This window comes from Chrysochloris asiatica, unplaced genomic scaffold (genome assembly GCF_000296735.1).
Source record: "Chrysochloris asiatica unplaced genomic scaffold, ChrAsi1.0 scaffold00210, whole genome shotgun sequence".
In the NCBI taxonomy this organism is placed as follows: Eukaryota; Metazoa; Chordata; class Mammalia; order Afrosoricida; family Chrysochloridae; genus Chrysochloris; species Chrysochloris asiatica.
In genome coordinates, this window is record NW_006408728.1 from 2,665,893 (window position 1) to 2,689,424 (window position 23,532).

A 23,532-nucleotide genomic window follows, 5' to 3' on the forward strand; every position below is an offset into this window, starting at 1 on the left:
TTCTGCTGTGCATGGGGTCACTATGAGTCGGTTCTGACTCGATGGCCCCTGACAACAACAACATATAGATGTAAGCCATTGTATTTTTTAATTGTCTCATATGAATGTGAAAGCTGGACAATGAATAAGGAAGACCTAAGAAAAATTGGTCCTGGCAGTGTTTATGAGTCGGGCTGCTAACCTCAAGGTCAGCAGTTGAAAACTACCAGTTGTTCCACAGGAACAACTGAAGCTTTCTGCTCCTGTAAAGATTTACAGCCTCAGAAACCCTATGCAGGGTCTCTATAAGTTGGAACCGACTCCACAGCCCACCAGCACAATCACTACCGCCAGCTTACAAAAACAACATTCTACATGCTACTTTGGTCAGTAGCGATGGGAATCTTAAAAGCTCATAATCAGTCATCTAACTTGTAATTATTAGTCTCTCATGTGCAGAAGAGTAATAAAAATTGAAGATGCTTGGAATCAAATAGCCCAACAAACTAATGCAACATGTTAACCTCAGTTACCACAACTGAGACCAGAAGAAATTGATGGTGTCTGACTACCACTACCAACTTCTCAGAAAGTGATTCCATAAGAAGGCCTCAGATAGACTGGGAGAATAAAACTCCAAATTATAAAGAATGACTGGATTTACTTGTCAGAAAGAGACTTTGAGAACTTGAGACTATGACCCTCAGCCATCCTTTAGGTCTGGTACTGAACTCACCATCAAGGCCCAATTTTGAGGCAAGCAGTAGATGGCTACACAGGGCGAACACCAACACTAGAAAGGCATGCTCACCATGGAATGGTCAACCATTGATCAAAAGGGCAACATTTATCTTAGGACAAAGTTGAGACGGGATGGAAAAGGAGAGTGGAATGTAAATAAGAACCACAGGGAAAAAGTAGGACAACTATTTTTACATGAAGGGATTATAATCCTTGAGCTGAAACAAACTGGAAGATTTGTTGAATACAAAACTGGTGATCTTATTTGTCAAACTCCACTCAATTCACAATAAAATGTTTCAAAAAAATAAGTGCGTGTGGTGAGATTTTATCTTATGTGTTTGGGACACTTTATCATGAGGGACTTTATACTGGATAAAACATAGTCAGTGAAAAGGAGGAAGACTTTCAACAAGATGGTTTGACACAGTGATTATAACAGTGGATTCAAACGTAGGAATGATTGTGAGAATAATACAGGATAGGGCAGATTTGATTCTGTTGTATTATAGGGTTGCTATGTGTCAGAACTGACTTAATAGCACTTAACAATGGCAAAAACGTATAAACTTTCTCACCAGCTCTGTCAGCTTCTCATACTGCAGAGGCTTGGATATTGCTGTGATGATGAAAGTTATCAGTTACCCATAGTGGAAAGGTTTCAGTGGAGCTTCAACATTAACACAGACTACGGAAGAAGAAATGCTGATCTTCAGACTATTATCCTACGAAACCATATAAATCATAACAGAACATTTTCTAACGAACTTACTTCGGAAACAGCATCTGGAAGAATCAATGGCTTGAGGAATACATCATGTTTAGTGAAGTAGAAGGCCAGTGAGAACAAGGGAGACCTTCAGTGATATTCACTGGTACAGTAGTCTCAACAATAGTTTTGAATAATTGAATAACTGATATGGACTGGTACAGTAGTATCAACTTGGTTTTGAGTAATTGCATTTGTGAGGATGGCACAGGACAGGGCAATATTTTTTCTTAATGACTGCTATATTTCTTTTATTTGTCTATCCTGGTGTGGCACTATAGGAAAAGCAATGGACCACAAAGTCAGTTTGAACTGCAAGGTCAGTGGTTCAAACCCACTAGCCATTTCTCAGAAACCTTGTGAAGGGTCGCTATGAGTTGGAACCAACTTCACAGCACTTTAACAACAATATCTATCTATCTATCTATCTATCTGTCTGTCTGTCTGTCTGTCTGTCTGCCTGCCTGCCTGCCTGCCTTTTATCTACCTATCTAATGTATCATCTACCTAAACTTATACAGGCATGCTCCTCAAAACCTAATTATTTCAAGTCTTCTTCACTTTCAGTAATCCAGGTTGTATCATCTGGATGTCACAGGTTGTTAATGATTCTTCCTCCATTACTGATGACATGTTCTTTCTAATATAATGTGAAAGCTGGGCAATGAATAAGGAAGACCTAAGAAAAATTCAGCATATGGATTGAATAAGTATGGTTAAATGATACAACCATAGCACATACCTTTCCTGATTTTAAACTATTCAGTATCACCTTGTTATGTTTTAACAACTGCCTCTTGGTCTATGTACAGGTTCCTCATGAGCATAATGAAATATTCTGAAATATCCATTTTTCACAATATCATCCATAGTTTGTCATGATTGACACAGTCAAAAGAAAAGGGAATTTAAGTATATTCTAAAGATTTTTTTTCTGCTGCTGCTGGTTTTATTAAATATAAATTTAATATTACTCTTTCATAAATAACCCATTTTTCAGAATATTTGCCAATTGGAAGACAGAGAAACAATAAAAGCCACAATTTTATAGTTAATAAAACACAAATAAACAACTAAAGTTGTTATTTGTCTATTTGTAGTCTATGTTTCTGCTTGTTACCTTGAAGGTTAAGTGACTTAGATTATGCCTCTTACCACGTTATACAAAGAGTAATGTAAAAATAAAAAATGACAACTGTAAAAATTTGTAATAAAAGTGTATTGGTGTTGTATCATGGAGTTGGTTCCAACATCACAGTCACCCTACACAGCTTTTCCAAAACTAATCTTTACAGGAGCAGAAACCTCATGTTTCTCTTGAGAAGTGATTGGTAGACTAGAACTTCTTACTTTGTGGTTAGAAGCCAAATGCATAATCCGCTACACTAGTGTTGATATTGTTAAGGGCCATGGATTCATTTCTGACCCATAGTGACCCCATATAGGATTTCCAAGAAGCAGCTAATAAGCTTGAACTGTCAACCTTGTGGTTCAAACTGATTTTGCAGTCCGGCACATCAACCCACAGCATCACACCAGGACTTGTATTCTTAAAAGTATACTAGATTTCAGGAATTGTCAATCTTCTGTCCTGTTTTGTAATCCTAATGTGATGTGGTCTGAAAAATATAAGTGACAGTCAGAAGATCTGAGTATTTAGAACCAGGGTAAAGGTCTGGACTTAAGTCATATTTTTATGAAGGAAGTAATCTAATAAAGTTCTTGTCTTCAAAAAATATAAAAATGATTTCTTTTGTGATTAAAATGTCCATTTGTTGTCTGTAATTTTAAAAAATGTAGACAAATACACATTTATTTTTCTCACATCACTTATAATAAAGCATAATACCTAAATTATACTTTAAAAGTTATTTCAAATTGTACCATAACTACCAAATGTATAAGATTTTAAATTACTAGTTAATAAACAGTGAACTGCATATGTGTTTCCTTATTATTTATATCCTGTTTTAGTTTTTTTCTTAGGCCACTGTGATTTAATCTTTAAACTTTAATTAAGAGACACTTAGGAAAATGTTCATGAATTTGTGTTTTATTGTTAATATGAATGTCCCTTGTATATCAGTCAGCTACTGTCACAATGTTGTTGTTGTTAAGTGCCATCAAGTCCATTCTGATTCACAGTGACCCTATATAGGGTTTCAATGGAGCAACTGGTAAGTTTGAACCTCTGACTCTGCAGTTCAAACTACCTTGTGATCTAGTGCATTATCCACAGCGCCACACCATGGCTCTAATGTTACAATGACACTGCTTCACTAAACAGTGCAAAATTCTGCAGCTGACATTAGTAAGCATTAGTGGTGGCAGTATTGTTTTAGATTGTGCATAATCTTCGTCTAACTCTAGTTATGAGTTGGTTTTAGGACCATCCTATGCATATCTCATTTTTACCCCCTAAAGTCTCACCAAGGTGTGTCACTGAGTCATGAAAGACAAAATAAACCATGCAAACACATAGAAAGCTTCTTGCTGCATAAGAGCTTCTCCCATTCCACCGACACAATCAAATTACATGGTACAGGGAACACTCAGTCCCAAGTCAGAGAAGAGGCGAGATGAATACGTGTTTAATATGGAATACTTCAAATTCATCAGATAAAGTGCCAGTGTGTTGAATCTTGCTGAAACAGATGTCTCAATTCTAGCACTTGAATCTATCCCTAAAAGCATACATATATGTCTTCTTAGGTTACAAATTGGGCTGCTAATCTCATGGTCAGCAGTTTGAAACTACCAGCTCTTCCGCAGGAGAAAGATGAGGCTTTCTGCCCCCACAAAGATTTACAGCCTCAGAAACCCTGTACAGGGTCACTATGAGTCAGAACTGACTCCACGGCACATGACAACAACAAACAACAACAACAACAATTATAAAAGAAATACTACACTTGCTTTCTTGTTCACAAATATTCATATTCCTTTGCATGTAAAAATTTCAGGTTTAGGGCAGGTTATCTTGAGTAATCTTATAGTACCAGAGGACTAACAGAGAATGATGTTGTTGTTGTTATAAGCACCATTGAGTGAGTTCTAACCTATAGTGACTGGTGAGCTTGAACTTCTGACTCCTTGGTTCAAACCAACATTGCCATTGCAGTCCAGCACATTAACCTGCTGTGCCACACCAGGACTCCTGTAACAAAGATCGATAAGTGCCATCAAGTTGACTCCAACTCACGGCAATCTCTGTACAACAGAACAAAACATTGCTTGGTCCTGTGTCATCCTCATGAGTGTCATTTTGTTTAAGGATGCATTAGAACTTACATTCTAAGCCCTTGGCCTGTGTTAAGCTAAAGTTTACAGTGGAAGTTGCAACTCTATTGTTTTGAGTCTTGACATAAATTCATTTTCCATTCTTAGAAAATGGATAACAAAATATTTAGGGATATAGTGTTATGATGTCTACAAAAATATTCTTGAATATTTTTCTATATATGAGGGAACATCAGAAAATTTGTGGAGAAATGAAATAAGAAGATAATTTTTCCACAAGCTTTTTAAAGCCCCTTCATATTAGTGAAAGTGATGAAAAATAAGTGGAGTAAAATGATTGTTGTTGTTGTTGTTAAGTGTCATCGAATTGGTTCTGACCCATAGCAACCCTGTATAGGGTTTCCAAGGAGCAGCTGATAAGCTTGAACCACGGATCTTGCAGTTCAAACTACTTTGCAGTCTGTCGCATATGATATATGATAGCCTTTCTAAAATAAAGATTTAAGGAATGCATGTATTTATCGTACTAGTCTTTCTTCTTATTTTTTTAAAGCTTTTACTGCAAATTGAATGAATGATAGTTTACATAGGAGTACACAGTTTTGCAATCATCCTATCATATTTTGTTTTACTGCATTGATTATAATCCCCTCTGTGCATTATCATTTAACAGTAGTTGCTTCTATTCACTCTTCTCTATTTTTTTTTTTTTTAATGTACACAAAAACACTCAGGAATATATAACCACTTAAACAAGCAAAGGACACATTCTGCAACCCTGCCTCCTGGCCACCAGCACACAGCCATTCTCTTCCCATGAGTCTAGAGTTCTCAGCTGCTCTATCTCTCCATGTCATCATTTCTGCCTCCATCTCTGGTGTCGCTGCTTCTCTGGATAGTGTCCCATATTCCACTTGTACTCTTCCCCCTTGATAGTCTTAGGGTCCTCTGTTACTGGATTGTAAAATTAATTACCCCCCCTTCTTATTACAAAACTTGTACCATTACAGTTGTGACAATCACGATTAGTCATGATCACAATTACACACTATTGAATCAAAAGAATCGTATCCCCATCTCCTTTCATTAGACCCATCTAGACAAGATAAAAACAATTCAGTGGGGATCCTACCATCCCCTGCATACTCTGAAACTAAACTCGCTCTTGAAAACTTGTAAGCCAGCACTTCGTGCCTTCACAGCCCAACCCACCCCTCCATTTTAGGTAGCCAATGTCTAAGTTGTCCATACCTATCAACTCTGTATACCAAAGGGATAGGCTTGATCCTTGATGGAGACTCCTTCTCTCTTGGTTGGTATTTTGAGCTACTAAATCAATAAGTATAGGTCAAGCTCATCAAATTGCAGCAATTTACATTTGCTTCCTTTATCAAATTTCTTTATTTTCCCTCTAGTCGAGCTCTAGTCATCTAGCCATCAAGGCTAGGTCAAATAGGCACTATCTGCAAGTTTGGATGTTCTTGCTTGTCTCCCCTGACTTCATATCAGCTGGACAGTTCACTTTCTGCTCTAACCCTCCATGTCTAGGTCCTTGTCCATGGGCTCAGGAGACCCCAGGTCTCCCCACACTTCAGAACAAGTAGCCCTTCCTCTTCTCTCTCTTATCTCAAGGTCAAGGGAAGTCTATAGAATGTGGTCAAATTAGCCCATATCTTTATTGCTGCCTCTCTCCTATTTGCACTCACAAATAGACTAACGTGGTCACCAGCAAGCTTACATTCCTGCTTGTGTGTTCCCTTTGAGTTTCAGTCTTGAAAGAGGTTTGTCTTGAAGACACTTGATTCCTTACCTTGATGGCACCCTGGCGAACAGCTTGTTTGTTCTTGTAGTAGCTAATCAAACTGCCATTTTTGTTTTGGATTTTCCAGCTGGTCTTTCTTTCAAGAAGTATGTTTTGTTCCTCTAGCCACTCTGAGTTGGTCTGCATGCCCTTTCAACTGGCAATGTCCCACCTCAAAATTTTCTTGATGGGGCCCAGGATTCTGCCTAAGGTCCTATACACTACAAAGTCTCCACAAAAAGCCTATTTTACTGCTCAAGTTCTAGAACCCCTTTAAGGTATTCCAATCAGTTGTAGGTTGAAGATAGGCTTATAAGCTTTCTGTAATCATGTTTCATGATATTCTTTTCTATCCCATTCAAGTATCTATTTTACAATAGTAGGCAAGTGAAATCAACATTCATAAGACAGTCAAGCATCTTAACATTGTTTTGCCTGTTTTAGACATTCAGGCTATGCCTCGATGCCTGTATCCCAGAGTCCTGTTGTTCAAAGTTTGAGCATACATCACTATTTACCTTATTCATAAGGGTTTTTGTTGTTGTTGTTGTTTTGCCAATCTAGAGACTTTTATTCAGGGTGAGGAAGGTAACCTCTGCGGGAGAGAGAAGACAGGAGGTAGAAGGGAAGAGAGGAAGAAAAAGAGGAGAGGAGAGAAGAGGGCAGAAATAAGAGGAAGAGAAGAAGAGCATTATTCATAAAGTTTTAAGTGGTCAAATATTCAGAAGTAATCTTCGTCTCCTTCCAAGTATGTCTTAGTCTGAAAGCTATGCTGAAACCTGTTCACAATGAGTGAGACCCTGCTGGTACTTAAAATACTTGTGGCATAGCTTCCACCAACACAGCAACATGCAAGCCACCACAGTAAAATGAACTGACATATGAGTTTGGTCCCCTGGTTTATGACACCATTCCCCTTCAATTTGACATTCCTAGCATAGTAAACCATGTGATTGTCAGATTAGAAATGACAAATACCAGTCCTTTTCAGCTCATTCACTTGTTTTTGTTATAAAGTGCAGTCAAGTCAGTTCCAACTCATCTTTACTAATAGAAGCACAGTTATTAGTGCCATTAAAACTAGTCATACTTGAGAACTAATTAGAAAATTAATCCTTAATTTTTTGTTTCTCTAGAACCACTCCTAGTGTCAAATACCTTCAGCTGGGTTCTCTAGAGAAGTAGACCAGTGAAGCCTAGATACATATATGTAAAGAGACATTTATATCAAGGAAATGGTTCTCACAGTTGTAGAGGTGGTCAGTTACAAGTCCTTGGGATGCTTCTGACTCACGTAGCTGCAGAGCTGATAAACCAAGATTGGCAGGTCAGATGACAAGCAGACAGACATGCAGGCTAGAAAGAAAGAGGCCTGCTGACAAATCCCAGGATTGGCAGGTAATAAAGCAAGCACAGGCTTCCTCAATGCCAAAGAACTACAGGTCACAGGAAGAGCCAGATGCAAGATTTAGATCGCAGAGGAAACTTCCTTTCAATTGATTGGCTGCTCATAGCAGAACTCATCATAGAGTAAAAGACATTATATTCAAACACATCATGGGCCATAACCACATCTTAACTGCTAAGTCACTGAGAATCCCTAATTCTTGCCTGGTCAAGTTGACACAAAACCTTATCTTTCATGATAACTAAGTCAACCACAGGGCCTTGAGTCCTAGAGAATTGAAAATAAATAAATAAATAAATCTTTAATAGAACATTGCCTTGTGAGAAAACCAAGAAGTCAGGAAACTCTAAAAACACTTTTATCTTATTTGATTTTTCTGTAAAGCATTTTACTACACGACAGGCAGGTAATCTGCTTTTTTTGTTGTTGTTCTATTTTTTGACCAAATGAAAACAAAGACTAGAGATTACATGTTTAGGTCATGGTAATCTGACTTCACATTTTCACTCGTAGTAATCAAGCAAATTCTTGTTATTGAATTGATATATGATTTTTTTTTTTTTTTTTGAGGCAGTGAGGCAGTTCAAAAATTGTCTTTGTACTTAAAATTTCTTCTCTAATTCTCTGTTATGATCATTAATGCTTTTATTTTTTCTGCCTCTCCTAAAAGTAAAAATGAACTCTCTGCACAGCAAAATAGTGACATAGTTTATCCTAATAAACGGAGTTTGGATTTTGGAGACATAGATGATAATGATGGGGACTAAATTAAATATGCACTACCTATGTCGATAGGCAACATTCCTTCTATTTTCGCTTAATGCCATAAGCTGAGCTTTCACAAAGACTGGCATTCTCATGGTGCTGACAAAGTGGGTCTGAGCAGTAGGAAGCTAGAAAAGCTCTAACAGCGGCGGTGCTTTATACAACATGAGTACTTCAAGATTAAAAATGTAGTTTTATCTCAGTGTGAGGCCAGTGTTAATAACTAGTCCTATTCAAGGGATGCTTCAAGAATTCTATAATTGAAAATTGCCCAAATGTGCGTGGACTAACCTAACTTTTGAGCAGCACAATTCATCTTAGTCAGTATTTCACTTAAATAACAAAGTTTCAGTAAAGCAGCAAGCGCCTTTACTTTGTGTATTATCAACTTTGATGCCCTGAATGTGTTTCTGCTTCTGCAAATGATGGTACATGTAAATAGCATTCTGGCAGATTCTGATTACAAAATCAGGCAGGCAGAAAAATCCATTTATGGTTAAAAGAACAGCAACTGTTACAATTCTCGATCTTCAACAAAACAATCATCATTTTACCTACAGCTAAATTATTTATCATCATAGCATATGTTATTCTACAAGTTAACTTTTGTGCTGTTTTTCACTGATTTCATTACTAGAATGTAATGAATGTTTATTCAGCTATCTTCATTTATGTCCTATTTTCTGATTATTGAGGTATTGTCTGTTAGGCTAATTATATTGGAAAAGCAAGTCATGCCCACAGTTGCATATTGTCTATGAATGATAGATAAATTCCCAGTCATAGCCTATGAGGATGTGTACTGCAAATATTTATTTTGATGCTGAACAGATAACCCCGAGGGTGAAAAAAATAATAAAGTCGGGTCTTTTCCATTTTTCCTGACTGTGGGATTCAACTTTGCTTCTCACTGATATTCTTGGCATAACGTAAATCTAGATCCTAGAATATGTTTCACGCCACTTGCAAATCTCCCTTAAATGGAAGCTAGTGAATGTCATGACATCATTTAATGTCTCTCCCTTGATTATTGTATATTATCTTGAAGCTATTATTTGTCTGACAAACTAGAATTTAAAAAACCTATGCAAGTATGTCTAGACTTTTCAATTTGACATATATTTCAATTCCTCTGGGCTAGGTCAATTCAACCATACAGGCTATTGTCCAATACTATCACACAGATGTTCTTGAGCAAAAATTTCTTTTTAGTTTTTCAAATATAATATGCAGGCTGAATTTTGGCATGATTAGTCTCCTGCCCATCTGTCATCATTATTTTGCCCATTTGCATTGTAATATGCCAAGATGAACTAGACATGATGCCAAGAAAGGTCTGAATGGGGATCTAGCCTGCAGGACATACAATCAAACATTTTTTCCCTTATAAATGTCTCTGTCAGAGAGCAAAGCCAGTGTGAACCGTTACTTGGTTTTATAAGGGTTTTTGATTGTCTTCCAAACAGAAAAATTGCAAGCAATACAAATTCACTTGGATTTTTACTTTGATGAGTTTCATATCACAGAATCAGCTTACAACTTTATCTTCATATCTTAGATAATAGTTAACAAGAATTTTCTTGTAACCTGTTAATCAGTAGGAATTGTGACCACAAGAGACAGCTGACATTACTTTAGGGATATTCAGTTTAATAAGAGGGAGGTTTGAATTTGAAAGAACACTTAGCAGTAAGATTTCATGTGAAAAGAGAGAAAGTTCATATTATGATGATGGGAATAGTAAAAACCTAAAATCTAAGGACAGAATCCAGTCAGGGATGGAAAGGGGAATACTTCAGCAATATGAAAAGATTGGAATGACCTAGATGAGTTTTCCCAAATATATTTTCATATGGGTGACAAATGCACAATGACTAAATAATCTAACATGAGCTCTCCCAGTAGGTTGGATAAATTATTCTTTGAATAGATCCATATGACACTCTAGGAAGAATTTTATTTAAAACACTGGTAACTAAACTGACTTGACAACTAAATAATCTGGAAAAAATATATATAACCTTCTCTCAGTAGTTTGCCTCAATCATTTAATATCATCTATATAAAAGCCTAAGGAGCTCTGGTAGCGTAGTGGTTACGAATCGGGCTGCGAACCTTAAGGTCAGCAGTTCGAAACTACCAGCTGCTCCGCGGGAGAAAGATGAGGCTTTCTACTCCCATAAAGATTTACACCCTCGGAAACCCTGTACAGGGTCGCTATGGGTCGGAACCGACTCGACGGCACTTCACAACAACAACAACATATAAAAGCCTGGACTCTGGTGTGGTGCTATAGGATCAGCACTGCATTATACATCAGGTCAGCAGTTCAAACCCACCAGTTGCTCCTCGGAAACACTATGCTGGGTGGCTATGAGGCAGAATTGACTTGACAGCACTTAACAACAACAAGGATCAGAAATAAGTATTCACAGCAGAGAAGATAAACCTACAAACAGAAGTAAAGACAATTTTATTATTGACCTCTTCCTCTCAAATTCAATGTCAAAGTCCGATTTCTCCTGTATATTGTGATAAAGCATGTAATTTTTCACATACGGTAAATCCCAAAGGACTTGAGAATAGAAATGAATCCCTATATGTGTGGTTAACTTTGAAGCCTTATGCATTTCATCCAATACATTAAAAAAATTACTATTCTGAGAAGGGCCCAGGATGTTGTTGCTTTAATAAGCAATCAGTTCTGACTCATACTAATCATGCTGTAGAGGGCTTCCATGGAGCAACTGGTGGGTTTGAACTGTCAACCTTGTGATTAGCAATCCAATGTTTTTCCTACCATACCACACCAGAACTTTGAGAAGAGTCCATAGCTTTAACAAATTGCAAAAGAAGTTCAAGACATATTAATTAAGAAGGCATGTTTTTTAGGCTAAAGAGAACCCAGGTTCTATTGGTGAATGCCAAAAGCTTGGCATTTAAGATGTCTACTTTCTACTGTCAACTCTGCATTAAGAAGGCAGGTCTTCCCCATTTGCATTTTGAATGCTTTCCAACCTCAGGGACTTATCTTCCGGCACTATATCTGACAATATTCTGTTGTTCTTCATCATGTTTCTATACTCACTAATCTGGTATATGTTCCACTGCTATTCATAAGAGTTTCAGCGACCAAATATTAAGAAGTAGTATTTTCTTTCCTTCTTCCAAGTCTTTCTTTCTCAGGAAGCTCATGTGAAACCTGTCTACCATGAGTGACACTTTTGGTATGTAAAATACCTGTGGTAGAGCTTCCAGAGTCAGAGTAACATACAAGCCACCACAGTAAAACAAACTGATAAGTGAGTGGTGGAATATAAATTGGAATCTTTCAACAAACTGATGCGGCACTGGAGGCACTCACTCATCTATGCCAACTGACTAGAAGAGATCTATATTTGTGTCCATTCCAAAGAAGGGTGACCCAATGGAATGTGGAAATTGTTGGACAATACCATTGATATCCCATGCAAGTTAAGTTTTACTAAAGGTAATAAAGCAAATGGGTACAAGCATACATTGACAGAGAACTTCCAGAGGTTCAAGTAATATTCAGAAAAGGACTTAGAATGAGGAATATCATTGCTGAAGTCAGATGTATCTTGGCTAAAAGCAGAAAATACCAGAAAAATGTTTACCTGTGCTTTATTGACTACACAAAGTCTTTTGATTGTGAGGATCACAACATGCTATGAATAACATTGTGAAGTATGAGTATTCTGGAACACTTATTTGTGCTCATGAGGAATCTGTACATAGGCCAACAGGCAGTTGTTTTAAATGAACAAGTATCAAATGATTTAAAATTAGGAAAGATGTGTGCCAGAGTTGCATTCTTTCACCATACTTATTCACTCTGTAATGTTGAGCATATAATCCAATAAACTGGATTATATGAAGTAAAATGTGGCATCAGGACTGGAGGAAGACTGATTAATAACCTGTGATATGCAGAAGAAACAATCTTGCTTCCTGAAAGTGAAGAGAATTTAAAATATTTATTGCTGAAGATCAAAGACCACAGCCTTCATATGGGTTGCATCTCAACGTAAAGAAAACAAAACTCCTCACCAAAGGACTAATAAACCACATCCATATAAATGGAGAAAAGATTGAAGTTGTCAAAAACTTCATTTTGCTTGGATTAACCATGAACACTCATGGAAGCAGCAGTCAAGAAATGAAATGACGTATTGTATTAGGCTAATCTGTGGCACAAGACCTCTTTAAAGTATTGAAAAGCAAAGATATTCAGTTTGAGGAGTAAGGTGCACCTGGCGAAAGTCACAGTATTTTCAATAACCTCATATGTCCCTGAAACTTGGACCGTGAATTAAGAAGACCATAGAAGAAATGATGCATTTGAGTTATGGTGTTGGGAGCTCTGGTAGCATAGTGGTTACAAATTGGGCTGCCAACCTAAAGGTAGGCAGTTTGAAATTACCAGCCATTCGGCCGGAGAAAGATGAGGCTTTCTGCTCATGTAAAGATTCACAGTCTCAGAAACCCTGTGCAGGGTCACTCTAAGTCGGAACTGACTCCACGGTACTTAACAACAAGAAGAGAATATTAAAAGTACCACGGACTGCCAAAAGAACAAGCCAATCTATGTTGGTATTAGTACAGCCAAAATACTCCTTGGAAGCCAGGATGGTCAGACTTTGTCTCTGATACTTCAAATATATTGTCAGGAGGGACCAGTCCCTGGAGAAGGATATCATGTTTGGTAAAGTGGAAGGTCAGAGAAAAAGAACAAGGCCACCAACAAGATGGATTTGCTCAGTGGCGGCAATGATGGGCTCAGGTGTAGCAATGATTGTGAGGTTGGCCCAGGTTAAGGCAGTGTTTCGATTTGTTGTGCAGAGGGTTGCTAAGAGTCATTACCAACTCAGTGGCACCTAACAACAACTTGCTGCTGAAACAAAAATATCCAAATGAGATAAGCAGTAAAAGAGCAATCATTTATGTTTTTCTTTCTGTTGTGCTACTATCAAAAGATGCATGTCATTATAAACTAACATAGACAATCTTCCACTCTAATCCTGGTGACCATAACTAGATTCCATCTGCATCACACTGAAGATGAAGTAAACAAACAAGCAAGCAAATTCCTTCTCGTTTCCAGGGTCATAATTAGAACCATGTCACACATAATTTTATTGTTTGTTTGAACTATTTGCTGAAAGAAACCCCAAAGCAGACTAATGGCTAATTTTCAGATACTTGTAGCAATCAAGCAATGTTAAGTAAGTAGAATTAGCTGTGCAAATCTATCTAAAAAATAAATTAAAATGTTAAGGTAAACTATAAGAAAGTGTCTTCACACAAAAAAATATTGTGAAAGGAGAACACACTTTCACACCCTCTGTTTCTTCGTTTATAGATCTTATATTCTTTTATTTTTTATTGCTACTTAAAATTCCATCATAGCAGTATCATACCACTACTTTAATAAAGATAGACTGTGTTTAGAATCTACAACACCTGCTTTCATACTTTAAAAAATACACCATGCTATTCTACTTTCTGAAGAGTATAAATTTACATTCATTTTCCATTACACAAAGTATCTTCAATTTGCAAGAAGCTTAATGGAGCTTCTTATTATTATTTTCATTTTTGATAGTGGAAAAGATTTATCCTCATTGTGTGAAATTTTTAATCACTAAGACCAACAATATAGAAAGCTTATTTCTAGTATTTTGTGGTAAAACAAATTTAAATAATCATAGTTATCATTGTCATGGGTGGGCTATTTTTACTGCAAAAAGCTCTATAGTGCATTAGTCAGTTAGCTCTTTATATGATAGTTAACATCATTTCAGTTTGTCACTTGTCATGACACATTTATCCGGTGTGCTACTTTATATTGATAATGAGACAGGAGAAATAAAGCTAGATACCTAAGCCCTCTCTAAAAGTAATTATGTTTCCAAATCTACAGGTAATGAGAAAATTTCCTGAGCTTTTAACACATGCTAATATGGAATTGAATAGGATTTTTTTGCTGTTGATTTGCCAACTTTCTCAAAAGGAATTTCTTTAAGTATAGTTTCATACTATCAACAAATCATAGAGACAATGTTGAAGATATATTTAGAACCATAACTTGAAAACACCAGTGTTGCAAGATTGATAACTGAACTTGGAAGAATAAAATATTCTGTTAGGTAGGCTTACAAGAAACACATGTCTAATATTATAGGGCACAATATGCAACTGGAATCAGCAGTCAGCAAAGTTTTCTATTATATGAAGTCAGAAACCTGTGGACATTTCTCTCTCTCTCTCTCTCTCTCTCTCTCTCTCTCTCTCTCTCTCTCTTTCTTTTTTGCCCAGATGTTGATCTCAAAATATATGGCTGTTCCAACATTTTTACAACAGTCTAAATAGTTCAGCAGGAGCTAACTCTTCACACCCTGCTTGTACTTCCATTACCACTTCCCATTTGATTTTCTATTACTCTTCTCCTTGTGTATTTTATTCTGGCTACTCTGTCTGTTTTGCTCTTCATGTAACTCAAAAGACCTAGTCCTGATATAGGAGCATGAAACTTTCTGTTTCCATTACTTGGGTTCCTTTTCTCCATTTCAATTTGTGCTGTGCTCATTTACTTTTCTAAAATCTTAATTCAAATGCTCTTTTCTCAGATGAATTTTCCTAAGCACTCTACTTCAAAGAGATTTCATTACCTCCATAAAACGTATCGTCTAACCTATTATGTATTTTATTTACAGAGACTTGCAAATCTTCCACTTTTCTGTCGCTCTCCATTGTTGTTGTTGCTAAGTGCCATCAAGTTGGTTCTGACTCATAGAGACCTGGTATAGGGTTTCCAAGGAGTTACTGATGAGTTTGAACTGCTGACCTTGTAGTTTAAATTGACCTTGCAGTCCAATGTATTAACCCACAAAGCCACACCACTACTCCACACCAGAACTCTTTCCATTAACAGAAAATATTTGTGTTTTCCTACTCTGATAGATATCTACTTACACAGGTTCTGACTTGTGCACATTTTACTACATATGTATATTAACTATACACACACATATTTTATTGGTTTTGTTTCTCTAGAGAATCTTTTCCAAAACACATGTAGTGGAGCTTATGATTCAGATTTGCTTTTCTACATTGTAAATATAGTCAGGGAATTCATTAATATGGAATTTGAGAAATAAATTTATTAATAAATTAATCTAATGTTTCTGTTGGAGTAATGGTGTGGCATTGTATGATAAACACTAGACTGCTAATCACAATGTTAACAGTTCAAATCCACTAGCTGCTCCTTGAAAACCTTATGCAGAGTCACTATGAGTCAGAACTGACTCAATGGCATTTAACAAGTAACAATAATATATGTATATTTTTTAATTTATTGCTTCATCCAATCATTCTAGTTTGCTTGGAACTAAGTGTTTTTTGGACTTTCTGAGCTAAATCCAAGAAAGTTCTGAAAAAACTGTGATGAGTTGGTCATTTCACCTACTACATGTCAGTGCTAGTAATTAGAAAGAAAAAAGTGTATTACTTAGCCGTGTCTTTAGGTATCTAAAAATCTCTTTACTTCCTCCATGTGTTAGTACTGAATTAATAGTTTTATTTTTCCACTCTGACATATCAGTTAAATTTAACGACTGTTTATATAATGTCTACTCTATGTAAACATCTTGGTTGATGTTAAGATGAAATGCTAAGATGAAAAAATAAATAGACTAATGAGGGAGACAAACATGTCAAAATATGATAACTTAATTTGCTATATGGAGTCTGATGGGGTTTTGTAGGAAAAATAAACCTACCAACTGCTTCTCAGCAACATTATATGGGGCAACTATGAGTCAGAACTGACTTGATGGCAATTAACAACAGCAACAATTTGCTATTCAGTGAAGATTATTTAGTATATGTTATTTGGCAGACAAGGTTTTGAATGTTGGAAGCACTTATGTTACAGTTTATAATATGAGAAAACAGCAGTCCTTTAATGGTTTCTTTGTTCTAGTTTGAATTCTGCTTTAGATCTTTTTCCAGGACATCTGCTCATGAAGAAAAGATTATCAAAATATGTTCGGATAACTTTCCCATTAAATATGCAACTCTTATCTTTCAGGCCTTTTGGAAACTAGATGAAATCAGCTACTATCTGTTTTTTGTAGTCCCCAAACAAAGAATATAATTTCTCTAATTTTAGATGCACTGGCATGAATGACTGATCTCCAACCGACAGCATCAATTTGTTTCAGAGAAGAAGAGAAAACACTCTATTTTAAGTATTAAAGAGTTAAATTGCCTACAGCGAGACAAACTATCACTATAGAAACCAATTTATAGACTTCAATCCCAGTCAAAGATCAGAAACTCTAGTTCTTTACCTGAGTATAGTAAACTATAGATGCTGCTGCAGATGACTAATGAAACCCTTCTACTACTATGGATTCTGACTGGTCTTTGATGAAAATCACCTTTGTTCAGTCACATTAGTTTTCCTTTATCTTTAATGGGCTTAAGAATCAAGGTCTAAACAAAAAAGGAAAATAATCACATGTCCTTATTTATCTCAGCAATTTAAGATTTGAAAATAACTTTCTCAGCAACAAACCGACAATTGCAGACTCAAGGTAGGAACTGCAGGTTTTCATTAGATCTATAGAGAAAGATGTTTTTATGAAAACTTCTGTTGGAAACTTGCCCTCCCACACATCAATGACGACCACCTGGTTTTCAAAGCTAATACACTAGTAGCTACACCACAATTATCATTTCAAGTTTTCTTTCAGTTGTTTCTTCAAATACTGTGTTTACAATTACAACCATTGTTACTCATCAGGTCTCCTTGGAAATGGTTTTTCAGTCTGCAAATATAGGTGCTATTCACAAGGGTGATGCTAGCATGTTACACAGTTTAATTCAGATTTCTAGTTGAAAATGGTGCAGAGAGATAGCAAGATAAAATGTACTTTGAGAAGGCTTAAATATTATTTATGCTGAAATAAGCCCCCGTCAAACAACAAAATGGAAGAAAAGTTTCAGAGTAGAGTTTACATCATGATTTTACTGATCAGAGTTTTAAACTATCAGCTAGATAGCTCCTTTCAGATATTCCCAAATCCTTCAAGTTCAATATGTAAAAAATGGAACTCATCATTACCTTTTCTCAATAATATGTATCTTTGTCTACATCCTTACATCATTCCAGTTAATTGAGCTACGATTATTTGGAGGTCTGGAGAATCCCTATAGAACAAGCACTAGTTTTGCAACCACAAGGTTAGCGATCCAAGCTCACACTTACGCAGGGTGAATCTATGGCACTTAACAACAACTTATTTATAGCAGGAGCCTAGGAGTTATTCCCAATTCATCTATATCCCTCATTAGGCATTCTGTGGAGCATGAAATCTGAAAGGTTTTTGCCTGAAAATGACTCCAGCCAGGCAGAACTTAATTCCATCTTGTGCCTAGGTTTAAGTGTTGAGATACTAATTTTCCTTGAGTACCTCAAGCACCTCTGGCAGCTGAACAGTTAGAAGCAGAGTATATTTAAAAGTGGGTTTAGGGCCACTTTTCACAACTAGTCTTAGGAAACATTCCCAGACATATCATATCCCGAAAGTCTCAGACACTGGAAGCTTTCCTATCTACAATAGTTCCCGCTCACCCTCTTGCTTTCCATAAACCCAGCATGCATATGTGACGGTATGGTTGTTGCCCATATCTTTTTCTTGTTTACTCTTGTTTAAACTTAATAAAGAGTCTGTATAATATTTATACTTTTGAAAATTGGGTCCCCTTTTGCCCTATAATAGGCAGTGGTCCACAAAAGTTAGGAAGGCTATCTGAGACCAAACCTTCAAGTACTCAAGGTTACTGATAAAAATCATGTTCTTTGTGATTTCTTATAGAAAAGTTGCAATTCCTGTTCTCCTTATTATTGTTGTTAAGTGCCATAGAGTCGGTTCCAACCCATAGCAACACTGTATAGTTTCCGTGGAGCATCTGGTGAGCTTGAACCACCGAACTTGAAGTTCAATCGGTTTTGCAGTTTGGCACATTAACCCACAGCACCACACTCTTTTCTAAGTACCTGTTAATCTTTATTGTTTGAACAATGGTCTGTGTTCAGAGAAGTTGTTGTTGTTGTTATGTGCCGTGGACTCGGTTCCGACTCATAGTCACCCTGTACAGGGTTTCCAAGGCTGTAAATCTTTACGGGAGCAGAAAGCCTCATCTTTCTCCCGTGGAACCGCTGATAGTTTCGAACTGCCAACCTTCAGGTTAGCAGCCCGATTCGTAACCACTACGCTACCAGATAACCCATTTCCTCTTGTGGTTCCTATTTATATTCTACCCACCTTCCCATCCCTTCTCAACTTTGTCCCCAGGAAAACAATGCCCTTTGGATTTTGAATGGTTGACCATTCCATGATGAGCACACCTTGCTAGTTTTGTTATCCCTGCTATGTATCTCTTTACTGCTTGAATGAAAATAGGGCCACCAGGGATCAACACTGGACTTTGAACAACAGGGTCAGCAGTTTAAACCCACAAGCTACTCCTCAGAAACCTCTGTACAGAGTCCCTGTGAGATGGAATCAACATGATGGAGCAGTCTATGACATCTTTCTCCAGAAGAGTAGCTGGTGGGTTAGAACCTCCAACTCTATTGGTTAGCAGCTGAGCACTTTCACCACAGTGCCACCAGGACTGAGAAATACTACACAAATTCTGGGCTATTTGTAAACATGTGGCTGTAAAAGAAAGCTGTTACCGTCAAAGAATGCACCATTTTCACACGGGTAATTCAACTAAAGTGATGAAGTTCTTTGCATCACTAAAATATCTAAAAGAAGTTTTCTAACAATATGCGACACAACAGCCTAATTCATAAAACGGTACAGCATATGGACTGTGTGCAGACAAAAAGACTTTTTTCAAGTATGAACCACTATCTAACTCGAGCACCCAGATGATGCACACTCAGCAGTTAGGTCTTAAAAGCCATATTAAAGGTTAAGGCAAGCTATTAGGTTTCTTTCTTCCTTTGAAATTGCTTTAACTGCCTAAAAGTGTAATTCAGCAAGTTGTTATCATAGTATAGTATATACTGAAAAAACCCTAAAGTGGCAAGAAATGTGAAATGTGAGTTCTAGCCCGATAGCATCCATTAACTGTTTAACTTCAGAAAAATAAGATAACTATTTTACTATTTTATTTATCTATAAACTCAAAGGAAATGACTAGAACCACATCAAAGTTCCATAACCACATAGTTAGGCTTATGAAAGTACAACATAATAGCACTTTAGATATTTATATGTTATACATAGTGATATTAGTATAAAATAAATAAAATCAAAATACTACCTAAAAAATAAAACTAGTCTTGCAATTTTGCTGTTCTGGAATTTGAAAAAAAAGGAAAATTTACTCTTCAATCTACAGTTCTTAAGCTCTTCATATAAATGAATCCTATAAAAAGATGTGAACAACCATGTTCACCCTATTCACAATAGCAAAAAGATGGAGATGGCCTAAATGTCCATCAGTGGAGGAATGAATAAGTAAGCTTTGGTACATACATACAACAGGACACTAAGCGATGTTAACAAATAATGATAAATCTATTAAATACCTTATAACATGATGGGCCTGGAAGACATTACACTGAGTGAAATTAGTCAATCAAAAAGGACAAATATGAGACCACTATTGTGAAAACTCAAGGACAGGTTTTTATGCTAAAGGAAACATTCTATGATGGTTACCAGGGTGGGATGGAAAGGAGAGTAGTTCACTTGTTTGAGAGTAGACACATGTTAACTTAGATAACACTGATGGCGATATATAAGAAAAGGTAGGTTGGCAGAAGAATGATGAAGGCAGGTGAAGACAGGGAGGTTTGCAATGGTTGAAAGTAATGGAGTTAAGTACTATTATATATGTAACCTGGAATAACAGTGTTTTGTTGGCAGGTACATGGACAGACAGGTAGGCTGAAAGGTATATGAGTAAGAGAAGGAATATTCTTACAAATGTATAAGGATTTGGAAGAGGATATTTGTACATTGGTATTATACTTTGATGCAAACACACCTATGAATGTGAAGGAGCATGGTGGTTATGTGCTGTGGACTTGGTTCTGACTCATAGCAACCCTATACAGGGTTTCCGAGGCTGCAAATCTCTATGGGAGCAGAAAGCCTCATCTTACTCCTGTGGAACAGCTGGTAGTTTCTAACTGCATACCTTGTGGTTTGTAGCCTGATTCATAACCACTACGCTACCAGAGCATGCAGATGACAAAATAATGAAAACTTCTCAGATATTTTCAAATATCTTAAGGCAATGAGTTGCTGGGCCTGGGGCCTCAGGTCCATAGTCTCAGAAAACACTATGTTCAATTGGCATAACATACTCCATAAAGAAAATGATCTCTATCCTACTTTGGTGAGTAGAGACTGAGCTCTTAGAAGCTCATGACTGGCCATCTAAAGTGCATGGGCAGAAGAAAGAAGAGTGATAAACATTTGAAGATGCTTGGAATCCACTAGTTCAATGGACCAATGGAATCTATGAACATCAGTCATCATGACTCTGAGATCTGAAGAATTAGATGGCACCCAGTTATCACTACCAACTACTAAAAGGGGTCACATTAGAAGGTCTGGCTAGAGTGAGAGAAAATGTGGAACAAAACTCAAAATTATTAAAAAGTAAAAGAAAAAAATAGACCAGGTTTACTAGTTAGAAAGAGACTGGGGGTATTAGAGACTATGGCCCATGACCACCCTTCAGATTTGGACAGAACTCACACTCATGGCCCAATTTTCATCCAAGCAGTAGATATATCTACTGGAAATAAGATCCACAGGAAGGAAATTAGGTAACTGCTGTTGCATGGATGTGTTTGCAGTCATTGAGACAAAACAAAGTGTATGATTTGTTGAATGCCAAACTAATGATCTCTGTAAATCTTCACTCAATTCTGAAAAAAAAAAAGGTTTAAAAAACAATGGTATTGAAGACCTGAATGCATTAGTAAGAAAAAGAAATAAATATTTAAAATTAGTAGAAAGACAATGTTCTAAAGTACTTAGGGAAAAAATGGTTACTTCTTGACATTTAAAACAGCAAATGGTGCATAAATTTGAATAATAGTTAGATTAACTGGTCTTCCTTATAAATGGTTGGGTATTATTATATTACAGGAAGATCAATTAATATTATTATTCAAATTCACACACCAAACTCTAAAGCCAGTGATGATGAAATTGAGGAATTTGACAACTTCCTCAGTTTGAAATTGGCCAAATATGCAGTCAAGATATATTGATAATAACTGGTGATTAGAATGCAAAGGTTGGAAACAAAGAGGAAGGATTAATCATTGGAAAACATAGCTTTGGTTAAAGAAATGAAACTGGAAATTGCATGATAAATTTTGCAAGATCAACGACTCCTTTGCAAATACCTTTTTAAAACAACATAAAGGATGACTATATACATAGTTCAATCCAGTACAGAAGGATTTGCAAGGAGAAAATTGGCAAGAGTGGAGACAAAGAGACGAGCAGCTGACATCTGAAATGTTTGAAACTGATCTTGAGAAGGTATTGCTGCTAAGGAAATTAGAATATGAAGATCACAAAAAAAAGAGTATGAAAATCCTGAATATGTTTCAACTCAGTCAAAGGGTATGAATAAAAAGGATAAAAGAATCATCAGGGGAAAAACAAGCCTCTCATAGTATCACTAAAAGAGTTTCAATCTGAAGACCATGTTAGTAAAAAGTCTGAGGAATTGAGTTCTTTTCAGACTTTATCACATGATGGAGGATTCGTCAATAGACTGGAAGATGACGTTCATAAAATTTTTATTAGAGAAAAAGGAAGAGAACAGCTAATAGAATATAATGGAACAGATAATTATGCAACTCATGAACACAACCAGGAAGTTGTTTTGAAAAATGGAAGAATTGAAAGACTAAAGTTGGAACTAGAAAGGAAAGATGCTGAAATCCAGAAATTGAAAAATGTCATCACTCAATGGGAGGCAAAGTATAAAGAAGAAACGGCAAGAAATTCACACCTACTGAAAATGCTTCAGGAGGGTGAAATGAAAGATAAAGCAGAAAGAATTCTGCAAATTGATGAATCACAAAGTATCAAGAATGAGCTTACTATACAAGTTACTTCACTTCATGCTGCATTAGAATAAGCAAGAGCTACAGTGAAAGTATTACAAGCAGAATTAGCCAAATACCAGGGTGGCAGAAATGGAAAAAGAAACTCTGACTTGGACCAGTGCAGGTGAGTTCATTAGCCTTTGAGGTCAACATAAAAGTTAAAACTTTCAGGGTTTTGCAAAATGTATATATTTAATGCTGTACAACAGCTCAAATATGCAGTTTTGTTGAAGAAACTAAAAATGACTAGTTCACTAACTAACTATAATTTTATATTTTTTTGGCTTAAAGTTGAAAAGAAAAAAAAATTAGAACTCTAGCAGAATTCATTGATTAGTCAACTATCCATACTTCTTATCAATTTAGTTTTTCATCCATCAATAAAATTTACTCATCCACTAGATATATCTAGTGTATTCCACTAGATGGAATATGCAGAAATTAAGTTGACTACACTTGTGGAAAGAATCGGAGGAAAAACTCAATATCACCAGCCAAAAGAAGGCCAGGGGCAGACTGTGGAGTAGACCATCAATTGCTCATATGCAATTTCAGACTGGAGCTGAAGAATATGAAAACAAGTACACAAGAGCCAAAAAATGACATTGAAAATTCCACACCTGAATTTAGAGATCATC

General features: G+C 36.5%; 1 pseudogene; it reads left to right on the forward strand.

Annotated features, from left to right (window-relative positions):
• Window positions 1-23,022, forward strand: part of LOC102833581 — a 30,780-nt pseudogene extending 7,758 nt beyond the window's left edge.
• Window positions 23,023-23,532: the final 510 nt, after the last annotated feature.